The sequence below is a fragment of the Lagenorhynchus albirostris genome, chromosome 8 (genome assembly GCF_949774975.1).
Source record: "Lagenorhynchus albirostris chromosome 8, mLagAlb1.1, whole genome shotgun sequence".
NCBI lineage: Eukaryota > Metazoa > Chordata > Mammalia > Artiodactyla > Delphinidae > Lagenorhynchus > Lagenorhynchus albirostris.
The window spans coordinates 83,553,716-83,573,494 of NC_083102.1; positions in this window are offsets into that span (position 1 = coordinate 83,553,716).

Below are 19,779 nucleotides of genomic sequence, written 5' to 3' on the forward strand. Positions count from 1 at the left end.
CTCAGTGGCTTAAAACATCAAAGATTTGTTTCTTTCTCAATTTCTGCTGGGGTTGGCAGCTTTCCAGGCAGCTGTCTCAAAGGCAGTTGTTCTACATGGTGGGGTTCAGCATCCTAGATTACACCTCTACTTCATCAGATCTTTAATAACTATAGCAGCAGAATGCGATAGAGGATGGGAATACATACTTTTATTTATACCTTATTATATCTTTAATACTTCAACCAGTAAGTGATTCATGGTGCTCTGGTCACATTTTATTGCTAAAGCAAGTCCTATAGCCTTGCCTAAATTCAAGAGGTCAAGAAAGTGCAATCCTCCTGATGGAAAAGAGAACAAAAAATATTGTTGGGCAGTATAATAACTACTATACTTTATGAGATTTTCATTTACTTGTTTTGTTGTTGTTGATTTGTTTTCATGATTGCAGTATACTTTGAGCAGGGGTTGGTAAACCTTTTCCATCTAGAATAACATAGTGAGGATTTTGGCTTTGCAGGCTATACCCTCACAAATACTCAGCTCTTTTGTTGTAGTGTAAAAGTAGCAATAGGCAAGAGATAAACAAATGAGCATTCTGTGTTCCAATAAAACTTTTTTTTAACAAAATGTGATGGGGCTGAGTTGGTCATAGTATAATGAATCCTGAATTAGAATACACCCATCCCTTCTGATACAGAGGCTAAACGTTAATAACAAGAGATTTTCTGTATCCTCCTCATTCTTATCACTTCTTAGTCTCCTACCATGGCTTCCTAATATAACCATGTGAGTTGTGCACTGTATAAACTCAAGGGTAATTTTCACATCAACTACAAAATTAATGGTACCTCTTTTATTTCTGCACAGTGGGGGCCCATCTACTAAGCCTTGTACAGACATTACACCAATCACTTACACTCCTGTTTCATAGATACCAGCATGTTCTATTCTCTATTACAACATCATAGTACTCAGTGGGATGAAAAAGGTCTTAGGGGAGCTATACACATAATGGTTCTTTTTGATGTATAATTTATAAATAAAAAGAAAATGTTGAAAAATACAGAAACATAAAAGAAAGTTTAAATGCTGTTAATTTTTAAAAAAATTTTCTATTCAATTTATATGCATATAAATATGCACAAATAAATTGCTATGACAATGTATAATCAACTTTACACTGCACTTTTGTTTCATTTGATGTTTTCCAATATTATAAAGCTTATGAGATTGTGATTTTTAATGAATTTCTGGTTTTTCATTAGCTAGATCAACTGTATCTCTTTGGCCATCTCCCTTTGTTTGAAATTTAGCATGTTTAAAATTTTTACTACTACAAATACCACAATGAAATGGCATTTACTAGTACCAATACCTCAAAGACATAGGTCGTTGAGCACACCTCTAGTTATTTTCTTAAAATAAATTCCTGTAAGCCAGCGAGCCACAATTAAGGAGCCTGCCTGCTGCAACTGAGACCCGGCACAACCAAATTAATAAATATTAAAAAAAATTCTTATAAATGTAATTTTTTAGTCATTCACACAGTATAAGAATATTCTCTAGCTTTTGATGCTTTTAGACAAATTGTACTCCAGAAAAAGCATACCCCTGTATATGCTCACAAAGAAGGTGTGAATATTTCATATTATCCACACCAATACTGAGCATTATCTTTATATGAATAAATCATGTAAAAGCACACACTCATAATTATCTATTATTTACTGATTCAAGAATGATTTATTTATTTAGCAATTTCAGGAACCAAACTCATACACACACACATACACACACACACACACACACACACAAATTTTCCAGATATTAGAATGTAACTAATATTTGAGATCATATATTTGTTGTATCTGCCTTGTTACACAGAGGAATAATTAAAATGTTTCTTAAAGGTTCTGGGTTACCATTAAGACAATATAGGATGCAATTTTCAAAGGTCATTATCAATATTAATGAATTTTCACTCTCTATGACATATTTCTGTACTGTTTGATTTTGCCCACCTTGAAGATTTATTATTTTTATAATGAGAAAAAAATAGATGTAAATAAATACACACATGGTGAGACTATATACTAACAACCTGCTTTCTCAGTGTCCCTCAGGAAAATCAATCTTATTAATGTGTAACTATATTACATTATTTATGAGTTTATATTTTCTTACTTCAGTAGTCTGTGTGCATTCTTGTTCTTTCATGTGGAATAGTAGAGAGAGGAGAAAATCATCTATTTCAGTTAGTCACAGAAATGAGAGGAATGTAGTGATGATGGAGAAGTGGTTTTGGAGGAAGTGTATCTGAGGACAGTTTAAGAAGAAAGATAGGGCATGGAAACGTTAGAAACATTCTATTCTATTCAGCAGTGTTGGGGGATGTAGGAGTCCTTATCTCCTGCTATACTTGTATTTTGCATGTTTTTCAAGTTTTCTTAAGTTACTTTTCCTTGTTTCCTGTGTACTCCCAAGGGTCCCCTCAAATAATTTTTTTTTGCCTACTAATGCATTCAATGAGAAGAAATTTATGTGAGATTGGTTTTATTTTCAGAGACTATATGAGAGGTAGCTGTTTACTATAATAATTATAATAAATACTGTTAAATGGTAAGCTTTTCAAAGTATTCTTTAAATGTCATCCCCAACCTATACTGTTATTTTATGTACTAGGCATGTGTTAAAAATGTAATAATAGAAATGTAGTGGGAACAAAACAGAAAAAACTGGGGTAGAGGTGAGGAAAGGGAGTTTTAAATTTTAGGATAATACCGGTATTAATGGCCTATTTTATAATATAAAGTATATTATATTATACTTTTATTATTATACACCAGTCAATAAAAAAAATACATTATTACTGTATGTAAATGTTGTCCTGCAAATAACTAAATGACAGTATTATCAGCACCATTAGTATGACAGACTTTGTATAACTTCCAACTATAAGAAGCTCTTAGGGACTTCCCTGGTGGTCCAGTGGTGAAGAGTCTGCCTTCCAATGCAGGGGATGTGGGTTCAAAGCCTGGTAGGAGAACTAAGATCCCACATGCTGCAGGGCAACTAAGCCTGCATGCCACAACTGAGCCCACATGTCTACTAGAGAGAGAAAACCCACACACCACAACTAGAGAGAAGCCCGCGTGCCACAACTAAGAGCCCACGTGCCACAACAAAGATCCCGCGTGCAGCAACTAAGACCAGACACAGCCAAGAATAAAATAAATAAATTAATTAATTAATTAATTAAATATTTTAAAAAGAAGCTCTTAGAAGATCACATGATTTGCCAAAAAGATTGGTGTTCTCTTCTTCCAATAGGCAAAGGAATTAGACATTATATTCATATTTGCTGTATATTACCATTTGACATCAGGATGGTAACAAAATGAGAATGAACCCAACTGCAGCAGACACTGCTAGTTGTCTTACATTTCCATTCCCACCCTTTCAATGTTAAGATTAATACATATGTGACAGCTGAAGACGTTATTTCCCAGCCTTCCCTGCATTTAGGTATAGCCATGTGACTGCCTTCTAGGCAATGGGATTTGAGAGAATGTGACATGGATAACTTTCAGGCCATACCTTAGGAGGCAAAGTGATGCCCTATATTTTTGCCTCTCGCAGTCTTGCTAGCTGGAATGCTGATATCAAAAAGGAGTGGTTTTTTTTTTTTAATTTTTGAATTTTATGTTATTTTATTTTTTATACAGCAGGTGCTTATTAGTTATCCATTTTATACATATTAGTGTATATATGTCAGTCCCAATCTCCCAATTCATCACCTCACCCCCCCCTGCCACTTTCCCCCCTTGATGTCCATACATTTGTGTGTAGCAGACCAGCAAGATAGAGGGAGGCTGGGACTCTTGCACTGATAGAGCCTGATACAGCCACCATATCACACCAGGAATATTTTTTGCTCTGACTATATGTAAGAGAGAATTAAATTTCTATGTGGATTAATCTATTGTTATTCTGACTTTTATTACTGTAGCCAAAAGTTTACTCAATTAATCAACCAACTAAACATAAGCACAACAAATGTAAATGAGCTGGAATAAGTAAGAATGAGGAATTAATGTTTCCTTGCTGTTTTTGGCTCTAATAACAAGACTGAGCACTATTGATATATTAGTCACAGTTGCATAGTAAAATATGTGTTTCTAAATTTTAAATAGATAAGTGAGCTTGGTTAGGAACAAAATCAAAAGATTCTGTAAATATACATATAAGAATATTTGAATGAAATATTCAATACAATAGATTTTATATGTTGACTGTAAGCACTGCAGTTGGGGAAGCAAAGGCAGACATAATAGATTGCAACAAGTGCAATTAGATTCATATGAGCAAAATACTTTGGGACCACACAGGAGTAAGTCTATATTGCAGTGCTTACAGTTATAAAATCTATTGTATTGTTCTGCCTATTTTTTTGGAAAATTTCCCATGTGAAACTACTAACATAAAAATATGGGGGTGAGACCTTCAAGATGGTAGAGGAGTAAGACGTAGAGACACCTTCCTCCCCACAAATACATCAGAAATACATCAACATGTGGAAAAACTCCTACAGAACACCTACTGAACGCTGGCAGAAGACCTCAGACTTCCCAAAAGGCAAGAAACTCCCCACGTACCTGTGTAGGGCAAAAGAAAAAACAGAGACAAAAGAATAGGGACGGGACCTGCACTTCTGGGAGGGAGCTGTGAAGGAGGAAAGGTTGCCACACACTAGGAAGCCCCTTCACTGGTGGAGACGGGGGCTGAGTAGGGGAAGCTTCGGAGCCGCGGAGGAGAGTGCAGCAACAGGGGTGCGGAGGGAACAGTGGAGAGATTCCCACACAGAGGATCGGTGCCGACTGGCACTCACCAGCCCGAGAGGCTTCTCTGCTCACCTGTCGGCGCAGGTGGGGCCTGAGAGCTGAGGCTTGGGCTTCTGAGGTCATATTCCAGGGAGAGGGCTGGGGTTGGCTGCGTGCACACAGCCTGAAGCGGGCTAGTGTGCCACAGCTAGCCGGGAGGGAGTCTGGAACTGCCTAAGAGTCAAGAAACCATTGTTTTGGGGTGCGCGAGGAGAGGGGATTCAGAGCACCATGTAAATGAACTCCAGAGATGGGCACGAGCCACGTCTATCAGCGCAGACAACAGAGATGAGCATGAAATGCTAAGGCTGCTGCTGCAGGCACCAAGAAGCCTGTGTGCGAGCACAGGTCACTACCCACACCTCCCCTCCCGGGAGCCTGTGAAGCCCGCCACTGCCAGGGTCCCGGGATCCAGGGACAACTTCCCCGGGAAAACACACGGCACGCCTCAGGCTGTTGCAATGTCACGCCGGCCTCTAACGCCAAAGGCTTGCCCCGCATTCCGTACCCCTCCCTCCCCCCGGCCTGAGTGAGCCAGAGCCCCCAATCATCTGCTACTTTAACCCCGTCCTGTCTGAGCAATGAACAGATGCCCTCAGTTGACCTACACCAGAGGCAGGGCCAAATCCAAAGCTAAACACCAGGAACTGTGCCAATAAAGAAGAGAAAGGGAAATCTCTCCCAGCAGCCTCAGGAGCAGTGGATTAAATCTCCACAATCAACTTGATGTACCCTGCATCTGTGGAATACCTGAATAGACAACGAATCATCCCAAATTGAGGAGGTGGACTTTGGGAGCAACGATATATATATTTTTTTTTCCTTTTATTCTTTTTGTGAGTGTGTATGAGTATGTTTCTTTGTGTGATTTTATCTGTATAGCTTTGCTTTTACCATTTGTCCTAGGATTCTGTCTTTTTTTTTTTTTAATATAGTTTTTAGTGCTTGTAATCATTGGTGGATTTGGTTTTTGGTTTGGTTGCTCTCTTCTTTCTGTTTTTGTTTTTTTACTTTTAATTATTTTTAAAAATTTAATAATTTTTTTATATTAATAACTTTATTTTATTTTATATTTTCTTTCTTTCTTCTCCCTTTTCTTCTGAGCCATGTGGCTGACAGGGTCTTGTTGCTACAAGCGGGTGTCAGGCCTGTGCCTCTGAGGTGGGAGAGCCGAGTTCAGGACATTGGTTAACCAGAGACCTCCTGGATCCATGTAATACCAAACAGCGAAAGGTCTCCCAAAGGTCTCCATCTCAATGCTAAGACCCAGCTTCACTCAACGACCAACAAGTTACAGTGCTGGACACCCTATGCCAAACAATTAGCAAGACAGGAATACAAGCCCACCCATTAGCAGAGAGGCTGCCTAAAATAATTATAAGGTCACAGACACCCCAAAACATACCACCAGACATGGTCCTGCACACCAGAAAGACAAGATCCAGCCTTATCCACTAGAACACAGGTATTAGTCCCCTCCACCAGGAAGCCTACACAACCCACTGAACCAACCTTAGCCATGGTGGCAGACACCAAAAACAACATGAACTATGAACCTGCAGCCTGAGAAAAGGAGACCACAAACACAGTAAGTTAAACAAAAGGAGAAGACAGAGAAACACACAGAAGATGAAGGAGCAAGATAAAAACACACCAGGGGCTTCCCTGGTGGTGCAGTGGTTGAGAGTCCACCTGCTGATGCAGGGGACGTGGGTTTGTGCCCCGGTCCGGGAAGATCCCACATGCCATGGAGCGGCTGGTCCTGTGAGCCATGGCTGCTGAGCCTGCGCATCCAGAGCCTGTGCTCCGCAACGGGAGAGGCCACAACAGTGAGAGGCCCGCGTACCGCAAAAAAAATAAAAAAAATAAAATAAAATAAAAAAACGCACCAGAACAAACAAATGAAGACGAAATAGGCAGTCTACCTGAAAAAGAATTCAGAGTAATGATAGTAAGGATGATCCAAAATCTTGGAAATAGAGTGGAGAAATACAAGAAACGTTTAACAAGGACCTAGAAGAACTAAAGAGCAAACAAACAATGATGAGCAACAAAATAAATGAAATCAAAAATTCTCTAGAAAGAATCAATAGCAAAATAACTGAGGCAGTAGAACGAATGAGTGACCTGAAAGATAAAATAGTGGAAATAACTACTGCACAGCAGAATAAAGAAAAAAGAATGAAAAGAATTGAGTACAGTCTCAGAGACCTCTGGGACAAGACTAAACACACCAATATTCGAATTATAGGGGTCGCAGAAGAAGAAGAGAAAATGAAAGCGTCTGAGAAAATATTTGAAGGCATTATAGTTCAAAAACCTCCCTAATGTGGGAAAGGAAATAGTCAATCAAATCCAGGAAGTGCAGGGAGTCCCATACAGGATAAATCCAAGGAGAAACACACCAGGACACATATTAATCGAACTATCAAAAATTACATACAAAGAAAAAATATTAAAAGCAGCAAGAGAAAAATAACAAACAACATACAAGGGAATCCCTATAAGCTTAACAGCTGATCTTTCAGCAGAAACTCTGCAAGCCAGAAGGGAGTGGCAGGACATTTTTAAAGTGATGAAATGGAAAAACCTACACCCAAGATTACTTTACCCAGAAAGGAACTCATTCAGATTCAACGGAGAAATTAAAACCTTTACAGACAAGCAAAAGCTAAGAGAATTCAGCACCACCAAACCAGCTTTACAACAAATGCTAAAGGAACTTCTCAAGGTAAGAAACACAAGAGAACGAATGACCTACAATAACAAACCCAAAACAGTTACGAAAATGGTAATAGGAGCATACATACCAATAATTACCTTAAATGTAAATGGATTAACTGCTCCCACCAAAAGACAAAGATTGGTTAAATGGATACAAAAACAAGACCTGTATATATGCTGTCTACAAGAGACCCACATCAGACCTGGGGACACATACAGACTGAAAGTGAGGGGATGGAAAAAGATATTCCATGCAAATGGAAATTAAAAGAAAGCTGGAGGAGCAATTCTCAAATGAGACAAAATAGACTTTAAAATAAAGACTACTAAAAGAGACAGAGAAGGATACTACATAATGATAAGGGATGAATCCAAGAAGAACATATAACAATTGTAAATATTTATGCACCTAACATAGGAGCACATCAATACATAAGGCAAATGCTAACAGCCATAAAAGGGGAAATCGACAGTAACGCAATAATTGTAGGGGACTTTACAAAGGACAGATCATCCAAAACTGACACCAATGTACAGATCATCCAAAATGAAAATAAATAAGGAAACACAAACTTTAAATGATACATTAAATAGGATGGGCTTAATTGATAGTTATAGGACATTCCATCCAAAACAACAGAATACACTTTCTTCTCAAGTGCTCATGGAACATCTCCAGGATAGATCATATCTTCGGTCATAAATCAAGCCTTGGTAAATTTAAGAAATTTGAAATCATATCAAGTATCTTTTCCGATCACATGCTATGAAACTAGATATCAATTCCAGGAAAAAACCTGTAAAAAATACAAACACATGGAGGCTAAACAATACACTACTTAATAACCAAGAGATCACTGAAGAAATCAAAGAGGAAATCAAAAAATACCTAGAAACAAATGACAATGAAAACACAATGACCCAAAACCTATGGGATGCAGCAAAAGCAGTTTTAAGAGGGAAGTTTATAGCAATAAAATCCTACCTCAGAAAACAAGAAAAATCTCAAATAAACAACCTAAGCTTGCGCCTAAAGCAATTACAGAAAGAAGAACAAAAACACCCCAAAGTTAGCAGAAGGAAAGAAATCATACAGATCAGATCAGAAATAAATGAAAAAGAAATGAAGGAAACAATAGCAAAGATCAATAAAAACAAAAGCTGGTTTTTGAGAGAATAAACAAAATTGACAAACCATTCGCCAAACTCATCAAGAAAAACAGGGAGAAGATTCAAATCAATAGAAATGAAAAAGGAGAAGTAACAACTGACACTGCAGAAATACAAAGGATCATGAGAGATTCCTACAAGCATATATGCCAATAAAATGGACAACCTGGAAGAAATGGACAAATTCTTAGAAAACCACAACCTTCTGAGACTGAACCAGGAAGAAACAGAAAATATACAGTCCAATCACAAGCCCTGAAATTTAGACTGTGATTAAAAATCTTCCAGCAAACAACACCCCAGGACCAGATGGCTTCACAGGCGATTTCTATCAATCATTTACAGAAGAGCTAACACCTATCCTCTCAAACTCTTCCACAATAGAGCAGAGGGAGAAACACTCCCAAACTCATTCTATGACAACACCATCACCATGATACCAAAATGAGACAAAGATGTCACAAAGAAAGAAAACTACAGGCCAATATCATTGAGGAACATACATGCAAAAATTCTCAACAAAATACTAGAAAACAGAATCCAACAGCACATTGAAAGGACCATGCATCATGATCAAGTGGGGTTTACCCCAGGAATTCAAGGATTCTTCAATATATTCAAATCAATCAAGGTGATACACCATATTAACAAACTGAAGGACAGAAACCATACGATCTTCTCAATAGATGCAGAAAAAGCTTTCAACAAAATTCAACACTGATTTATGATAAAAACCCTCCAGAAAGTAGGCATAGAGGGAACTTACCTCAACATAATGAAAGAACCCACAGCCAACATTGTTCTCAATGGTGAAAAACTGAAACCATTTCCACTAAGATCAGGAACAAGGCAAGGTGCCCACTCTCAGCACTATTATTCAACATAGTTTTGGAAGTTTTAGCCACAGCAATCAGAGAAGAAAAAGGAATAAAAGGAATCCAAATCAAAGAAAGTAAAGCTGTCACTGTTTAGAGATGACATGATACTATACATAGAGAATACTAAAGATGTTACCAGAAAGTTACTAGCACTAATTAATGAATTTGGTAAAGAAGCAGGATACAAAATTAATGCACAAAAATCTCTTGCATGCCTCTACACTCATGACGAAAAATATGAAATAGAAATTAAGGAAACACTCCCATTTACCACTACAACAAAAAGAATGAAATACCTAGGAATAAACCTACCTAAGGAGACAGAAGACCTGTATGCAGAAAACTATAAGACACTGATGAAAGAAATTAAAGTTGATACAAACAGATGGAGAGATATACCATGTTCTTGGACTGGAAGAATCAACATTGTGAAAATGACTATACTACCCAAAGCAATTTACAGATTCAGTGCAATCCCTATCAAACTACCAATGGCATTTTTCACAGAACTAGAACAAAAATTTCACAATTTGTATGGAAACTCAAAAGACCCTGAATAACCAAAGCAATCTTGAGAAAGAAAAATTGAGCTGGAGGAATCAGGCTCCCTGACTTCAGACTATACTACAAACCTACAGTAATCAAGACAGTATGGTACTGGCACAATACCAGAAATATAGATCAATGGACCAAGACAGAAAGCCCAGAGATAAACCCATGGTCACCTTATTTTTGATAAAGTAGTCAAGAATATACAATGGAGAAAAGACAGCCTCTTCAGTAAGTGGTGCTGGGAAAACTGGACAGCTACATGTAAAAGAATGAAATTAGAACACTCCCTAACACCAAACACAAAAATAAGCTCAAAGTGGATTAAAGACCTAAATGTAAGGCCAGACACTATAAAACTCTTAGAGGAAAACATAGGCAGAACACTCTATGGTGTAAATCACAGCAAGATCCTTTTTGACCCACCTCCTAGAGAAAAGGAAATAAAAACAAAAATAAACAAATGGGACCTAACGAAACTTAAAAGCTTTTGCACAGCAAAGGAGACCACAAACAAGATGAAAAGCAACCCTCAGAATGGGAGAAAATATTTGCAAACAAAGCAACTGACAAAGGATTAATCTCCAAAATTTACAAGCAGCTCTTGCAGCTCAATATCAAAAAAAAAAACCAACCCAACCAAAAAATGGGCTGTAGACCTAAATAGACATTTCTCCTAAGAAGATATACAGATTGCCAACAAACACATGAAAGGATTCTCAACATCATTAATCATTAGAGAAATGCAAATCAAAACTACAGTGAGATAACATCTCACACCAGTCAGAATGGCCATCATCAAAAAATCTAGAAACAATAAATGCTGGAGAGGGTGTGGAGAAAGGGGAACACTCTTGCACTGCTGGTGGGAACGTGAATTGGTTCAGCCACTATGGTGAACTGTATGCAGGTTCCTTAAAAAACTAAAAATAGAGCTACCATATGATCCCGCAATCCCACTACTGGGCATATACCCTGAGAAAACCATAATTTAAAAAGAGTCATTTATGACAATGTTCATTGCAGTTCTATTTACAATGGCCAGGACATGGAAGCAACCTAAGTGGCCATCGACAGATGAATGGATAAAGAAGATGTGGCACATATACAATGGAATATTACTCAGCCATAAAAGGAAACGAAATTGAGTTTTTTGTACTGAGATGGGTGGACCTAGAGTCTGTTATACAGAGTGAAGTAAGTCCAAAAAAGAAAAACAAATACCGTATGCTAACACATATATATGAATCTAAAAAAAAAAAGTTGGTTCTGAAAAACCTAGAGGCAGGACAGGAAATAAAGACGCAGACCACAGACACAGAGAATGGACTTGAGGACATGCGAGGGGGAAGGGTATGCTGGGACGAAGTGAGAGAGTGGCATGGACTTATATATACTACCAAATGTAAAATAGTTAGTGGGAAGCAGCCGCAGAGCACAGGGAGATCAGCTCAGTGCTTTGTGACCACCTATAGGGGTGGGATAGGGAGGGTGGGAGGGAGACGCAAGAGGGAGGAGATGTGGGGATATATGTATATGTATAGTTGATTCACTTTGTTATAAAGCACAAATTAACACACCATTGTAAAGCAATGATACTCCAATAAAGATGTTAAAAAAATTTTTTTTAAAGATTGTACAATATTGTCTATCTTCTACAAAGATTTATTGATTGCCCCCTATTTGTTCCAGTACTAGGCACTAGAGAGCAAAAGTTAACGCATACTACCTATCCTTAAGCAAGTCAAAATCAGGGTCAGGAACAAAGGCAGGCAAAAGTAACAGTAAAGTGTAATATTATTGCACTTATTAGGAGCAAAGTACTTCGGGTAAGTGATTAATTTTCTTCTGGAAGTCAGAATAGGTTTCATAGAAGAAGTGATGTATGAGCTAGACCTTAAAGAATGAGTTGTATCTTTCCAGCCTTATCCTTCCAGAGGTTTCCAGAAGTCACATTTATCAGAATGTGAAATGAGCTGCTTCAAGAAGTGATACATTTTCTATCACTGAAGATAATAGAGCATAAGTTGGACAAAGCTTATACAGAATGTAGTGGTCGGGAGTTGAGCATCTGTGTTGGGGTATTTGGCAGATACACCTTGCTTCTCTACGTTTTTCGTCCCTGAGATGGTAACGTCTAAATTCTGAGTTGGGGTAGGTGTTAAAGTGGAGAGAAGGTGGAGGGCTGGGCATGGTGGTGGTGAATGCATTCCAGAAAAACGGATAGCACATACAAAGTTCTATTTGAAAAATGTGAAATAGGCCTGTGGAATCAGGGTGATAATGGCAGGAGTGCACCGAGGTCAAATACGCAAGAGATGAGAAGGAAAGTATGAATTGAGTTCAGATAAACAAAATCCTCAAATATAATGTTTAGGAATTTTATCCTATAAGCTGCTGAAATACAACGGAAGTTTTGGAATCAGAAATATACGTGATAGTTTTGAAAGAATGAAGTGAAGATATCGTTATTCATAAATTTAAATAAAATCATAAGATGTCTAGTGGGCTTCTGGTGTTTTTTGCCCACTTAGCATTTTTCCCTTCTCTTGCTAAAAGTGCCTCTTTCTTCTTTTAGAACCATCTCTTCTCAACTACAAGCAATCTTGGTATGACTGTCAATTAAGGCAGGCAAAAAACCTAAGGCAGGAAATGAAGAAGTTCTGCTTGAATTTGAATCTTGTGTAAAACACAAGTGAAGTTGATGATTCCCCTCACCCCAATGACTGTACCTTGAAAACATTACTTATTGATTTATAAACTTAGATTTGCAGAGCTGCCTTATTCTTGTTCTTCCTAAAATATCATTTTTGTCTTTTCCTTCAATAGTTGTTTTCTAACCCACATCCTTCCATAAATTCTATATTGGTGATTAATCACAGTTCACTTGTGCTGTTTGTGAATAGAAGACCCTAATACATACCCACAGCATTCCTGTTTGATCATAAGCATATACTTCACTTACTACTCACTTAGTGAGATCATTGATATTGTTCAAAAAATAGTTGGTGTTGGACACGAGCAAGATGGCAGAACTGAAGGCTCCAGACTTTCCTTCCACCAATGGACAAACCTCTTCGAAAACAATACACAGACTGTTTCCCTTTTCAAGAAATCCAGGCACCAGCTGAAAGGTGCCTGCACCCCATGAAAAGCTCAAAACCACATGCATCAAAGCTGGTAGGAAATTTCGTGGCACCCTCTCACCATAACCCCTTCTCTTGGCATAGCACATGGTCTAGAGGAAACCCCCCAGCTCCCAGCATCTTCCTGGGCAGGAAAGGAGAGGACTGTACCCTACATTCAAAGTTTTGACATTTCAAGGGACTGGTATCTGTCTTGGCTGAATCTGAGCCCTGAAAAGGAAGAGCTCCAAGGTGGGAGCCACTGAGAATAAAGATGACAGTTTGGACTAGTATACATTCATTTACCATACATTTCCCTTTGTCGCAGAACATAACAAGAGGATGATAACCCCCAAATTCCAGCTTTTCTCAGGGAAGGAAAAGAGTTGGAGAATGGGTCCAACATTCCAGCTTCTCAATGGCCTGGGGACTGGCTTCCATCTCACCTGCCTTGGGGGTACGACTAGGACCTGCTCTATTCCAGATGCCTGGGAGCCAGTGTGAATAAAGGTAAGGGTTTGGACCATTACATGCTCACTTGACTTTATATATATAGAATCTGTGAATAAGAGTAACCAACTATATTTTGCTGGGTATATTGCTGCTCCAAACAAAATCAGGGAGGAAGAAGCAGTGAGGGGCAGAGATCAACAACTAATGGAACCTGGTGCAGAAATGCAAAACAATGTCTTCAAATGTGGACAAGATGTATCCCCATTATAGAAGATTATAACGGTAAATGAACAAGTCAGTGTATCAAAGAATAATATAATGATCAAGTAAATTTTACTTGAGAAATCCAAGATATTTTCAACATTGGTCATCTCTTATGGTTATTCACTTCATTAACATAATAAAGGAGAATATCCACCTGGTCATCTAGATTTCAAAAAGCATTTTATAAAACTCAACTGTATAGCTAATAAAATTACTTATCAGGCTAGGAGTAGAAAAAAATAATTACTTAACATTGTCATGATATATACAGGTAAAAAATTACTTAACATTGTCATGATAGTATATATATTTTTGTCATGTCTTACAAAAAAATGTAAGAATCATCTTCATTAAAACCAGACTCTAAACACATATAGTCAAGTGTCATCTATGATATTTTCAACTGCAAATAACAAAATGGAAATTAAACTTGCTTAAATGATAAGAAAGTTTATTAACTCACAGGATTGGATTTATCTTGGCTTCAAACTTCGGGATTGGCTTGAAACTGTTGCTGTTTTCCTATAATTCACTCATATGTGGTATCTTTGTTTGTTTCACTCTCAGGCTCTATTATTTTTCATGGTGGAAAAATGGAGGTAGTATTTTTTCAGATAACTCACCCCCATACCAGGACGTCCCAAAGGAAAAAAATATATATCTCTTTTGGTGGATCACTTTTAAGAGAGAAGAAACTTCATGCCCAGACTCCTCTAGCAAATTACTATCTATGTCTCTTGGCCCCAAATTAGTAAATATGCTCAATTTCAATTCTCCACTTTGGCTAAGGGTAATGTCTTATGATGATTGGCTTAAACCTGAATTATTGGACCAGTCATTATGGCAAGTGTGATGGGAATACTCTTGATCAATAAAATTTATTATTATTTGGCTGGAAAACAGAAATTTATTTCTCACAGTTTATAAAGTCTGGGAAGTCCAAAATCAAGGTACCAGCATTCTTGGGTTCTGTTGAGAGCCCGCTTCTTGGTTTGCAGACTGACACCTTCTTGCTGTCTCTCTTTTATTTTTTTAATTTTATCAAAGATAATATAAAAAGCTAAGTCTTTATTTCTTGTCTAAACTTAGAGCTAAAACTCTCACTTTTCCACATTACAATAGAAGAGTCATCGATTACTTCTTTTTTATAATTTTTTAACATCTTTATTGGAGTATGATAGCTTAACAATGGTGTGTTAGTTTCTGCTTTATAACATAGTGAATCAGCTATACATATATATATATCCCCATATCCCCTCTCACCCTCCCTATCCCACCCCTCTAGGTGGTGACAAAGCAACAAGCTGATCTCCCTGTGCTATGCAGCTGCTTCCCACTAGCTATCTATTTTATATTTGGTAGTGTATACATGTCCATGCCACTCTCTCACTTTGTCCCAGCTTACTCTTCCCCCTCCCCATGTCCTCAAGTCCATTCTATATGTCTGTGACTTTATTCCTCTCCTGCCCCTAGGTTATTCAGAACCATTTTTTTTTAAGATTCCGTATATATGTGTTAGGATATGGTATTTGTTTTTCTCTTTCTGACTTACTTCACTCTGTATAACAGACTCTAGGTCCATCCACCTCACTACAAAAAACTCAATTTCGTTTCTTTTTATGGCTGAGTAGTATTCCATTGTATATATGTGCCACATCTTCTTTATCCATTCATATGTTGATGGATGCTTAGGTTGCTTCCATGTCCTGGCTATCGTAAATAGAGCTGCAATGCACATTGTCGTAAATGACTCTTTTTGAATTATCGTTTTCTCAGGGTATATGTCCAGTAGTGGGATTGCTGGGTCATATGGTAGTTCTATTTTTAGTTTTTTTAGGAACCTCCATACTGTTCTCCATAGTGGCTGTATCAATTTACATTCCCACCAACAGTGCAAGAGGGTTCCCTTTTCTCCACACCCTCTCCAGCATTTATTGTTTGTAGATTTTTTTGATGATGGCCATTAGACTGGTGTGAAGTGATACCTCATTGTAGTTTTCATTTGCATTTCTCTAATGATTAGTGATGTTGAGCATCCTTTCATGTGTTTGTGGGCAATCTGTATATCTTCTTTGGAGAAATGTCTATTTAGGTCTACAGCCCATTTTTTGGTTGGGTTGTTTGTTTTTTTGTTATTGAGCTGCATGAGCTGCTTGTATATTTTGGTGATTAATCCTTTGTCAGTTGATTCATTTGCAAATGTTTTCACCCATTCTGAGGGTTGACTTTTCATCTTGTTTATGGTTTCCTTTGCTGTGCAAAAGCTTTTAATTTTTAATAGGTACCATTTGTTTCCTTTTGTTTTTATTTCCATTTCTCTAGGAGGTGGGTCAAAAAGGATCTTGCTGTGATTTATGTCATAGAATGTTCTCCCTATGTTTTCCTCTAAGAGTTTTATAGTGTCTGGCCTTACATTTAGGTCTTTAATCCATGCTAAGTTTATTTTTGTGTACTGTGTTAGGGAATGTTCTAATTTCATTCTTTTACATGTAGCTGTCCAGTTTTCACAACACCACTTATTGAAGAGGCTGTCTTTTCTCCATTGTATATTCTTGACTACTTTATCAAAAATAAGGTAACCATATGTGTGTGGGTTTATCTCTGGGCTTTCTGTCTTGGTCCATTGATCTATATTTCTGGTATTGTGCCAGTACCATACTGTCTTGATGACTGTAGCTTTGTAATATAGTCTGGAGTCAGGGAGCCTGATTCCTCCAGCTCAATTTTTCTTTCTCAAGATTGCTTTGGTTATTCAGGGTCTTTTGAGTTTCCATACAAATTGTGAAATTTTTGTTCTAGTTCTGTGAAAAATGCCATTGGTAGTTTGATAGGGATTGCACTGAATCTGTAAATTGCTTTGGGTAGTATAGTCATTTTCACAATGTTGATTCTTCCAGTCCAAGAACATGGTATATCTCTCCATCTGTTTGTATCAACTTTAATTTCTTTCATCAGTGTCTTATAGTTTTCTGCATACAGGTCTTCTGTCTCCTTAGGTAGGTTTATTCCTAGGTATTTCATTCTTTTTGTTGTAGTGGTAAATGGGAGTGTTTCCTTAATTTCTCTTTCAGATTTTTCATCATGAGTGTAGAGGCATGCAAGAGATTTCTGTGCATTAATTTTGTTCCTGCTAGTTTACCAAATTCATTGATTAGCCTTATTAGTTTTCTGGTAGCATCTTTAGGATTCTCTATGTATAGTACCATGTCATCTCCAAACAGTGACAGTTTTACTTCTTCTTTGATTTGGATTCCTTTTATTCCTTTTTCTTCTCTGATTGCTGTTGCTAAAACTTCCAAAACTATGTTGAATAATAGTGGTGAGAGTGGGAAACCTTGTCTTGTTCCTGATCTTAGTGGGAATGGTTTCAGTTTTTCACCATTGAGAACAATGTTGGCTGCGGGTTTGTCAAATATGGCCTTTATTTTTTTGAGGTAAGTTCCCTCTATGCCTACTTTCTGTACTGTTTTTACCATAAATGGGTGATGAATCTTGGTGAAAGCTTTTTCTGCATCTATTGAGATGATCGTATGGTTTTTGTCCTTCAATTTGTTAATATGGTGTATCACATTGATTGATTTGGGTATATTGAAGAATCCTTGCATTCCTGAGATAAACCGCACTTGATCATGGTGTATGATTCTTTTAATGTGCTGCTGGATTCTGTTTGCTAGTATTTTGTTGAGGATTTTTACATCTATGTTCCTCAGTGATATTGGCCTGTAGTTTTCTTTCTTTGTGACATTGTTGTCTGGTTTTGGTATCAGGCTGATGGTGGCCTCATAGAATGAGTTTAGGAGTTTTCTTCCCTCTGCTATATTTTGGAAGAGTTTGAGAAGGATAGGTGTTAGCTCTTCTCTAAATGTTTGATAGAATTCTCCTGTGAAGCCATCTGGTCCTGTACTTCTGTTTTTGGAAGATTTTTAAACACAGTCTCAATTTCAGTGCTTGTGTTTAGCCTTTTATATTTTCTGTTTCTTCCTGGTTCAGTCTCGGAAGGTTGTGGTTTTCTAAGAATTTGTCCATTTCTTCCAGGTTGTCCATTTTATTGGCATATATGCTTGTAGGAATCTCTCATGATCCTTTGTATTTCTGCAGTGTCAGTTGTTACCTCTCCTTTTTCATTTCTACTGATTTGAATCTTCTCCCTTTCTTTCTTAATGAGTTTGGCAAATGGTTTATCAATTTTGTTTATCTTCTCAAAGAACCAGCTTTTATTTTTATTGATCTTTGCTATTGTTTCCTTCATTTCTGTTTATTTCTGATCTGATCTGTATGATTTCTTTCCTTCTGCTAACTTTGGGGTGTTTTTGTTCTTCTTTCTGTAATTGCTTTAGGCGCAAGCTTAGGTTGTTTATTTGAGATTTTTCTTGTTTTCTGAGGTAGGATTTTATTGCTATAAACTTCCCTCTTAAAACTGCTTTTGCTGCATCCCATAGGTTTTGGGTCATTGTGTTTTCATTGTCATTTGTTTCTAGGTATTTTTTGATTTCCTCTTTGATTTCTTCAGTGATCTCTTGGTTATTAAGTAGTGTATTGTTTAGCCTCCATGTGTTTGTATTTTTTACAGGTTTTTTCCTGGAATTGATATCTAGTTTCATAGCATGTGATCGGAAAAGATACTTGATATGATTTCAAATTTCTTAAATTTACCAAGGCTTGATTTGTGAATGAAAATATGATCTATCCTGGAGATGTTCCACGAGCACTTGAGAAGAAAGTGTATTCTGTTGTTTTTAGATGGAATGTCCTATAACTATCAATTAAGCCCATCTTGTTTAATGTATCATTTAAAGCTGTGTTTCCTTATTTATTTTCATTTTGGATGATCTGTCCATTGGTGACAGTGGGGTGTAATAAAAATAATTTTAAAAGTAAAAAAAAAAAAAAGAAGAGAGCAACCAAACCAAAAAACAAATCCACCAATGATAAGAAGCCCTAGAAACTGTACTAAGAAACAAACAAACAAACAAACAAAAAGGATAGACAGAACCCTAGGACAAATGGTGAAAGCAAAGGAATACGGAGAAAATCACACAAAGAAGCATATACATACACACTCACAAAAAGAAAAAAGGAAAAAAAAAAAAATATATATATATATATATATATATATACACATTATTGCTCCCAAAGTCCACTGCCTCAATTTTGGGGTGATTCATTGTCTATTCAGATATTCCACAGGTGCAGGCTACATCAAGTTGATTGTGGAGATTTAATGCACTCCTCCTGAGGCTGCTGGGAGATATTTCCCTTTCTCTTCTTTGTTTTGCACAGCCCTGGGGTTCAACTTTGGATTTGGCCCCGCCTCTGCATGTAGGTCGGCTGAGGGTGGTTGTTCTTCGCTCTGATAGGACGGGGTTAAAGTAGCAGCTGATTAGGGGGCTCTGGCTCACTCAGGCTGTGGGGAAGGAGGGGTACGGAATGCAGGGTGAGCCTGTGGTGGCAGAGGCCAGCATGATGTTGCAACAGCCTGAAGCACGCCATGTGTTCTCCCGGAGGAAGTTGTCCCTGAGTCACGGGATCCTGGCAGTGGCGGGCTGCACAGGCTCCCAGGAGCGGAGGTGTGGATAGTGACCTGTGCTCGCACACAGGCTTCTTGGTGGCTGCAGCAGCAGCCTTAGCATCTCATGCCTGTCTCTGGTGTACACACTGATAGCCGCGGCTAGTGCCGGTCTCTGGAGCTTGTTTAGGCAGTGCTCTGAATCCCCTCTCCTCGCGCACCCCAAAACAACGGTTTCTTGCCTCTTA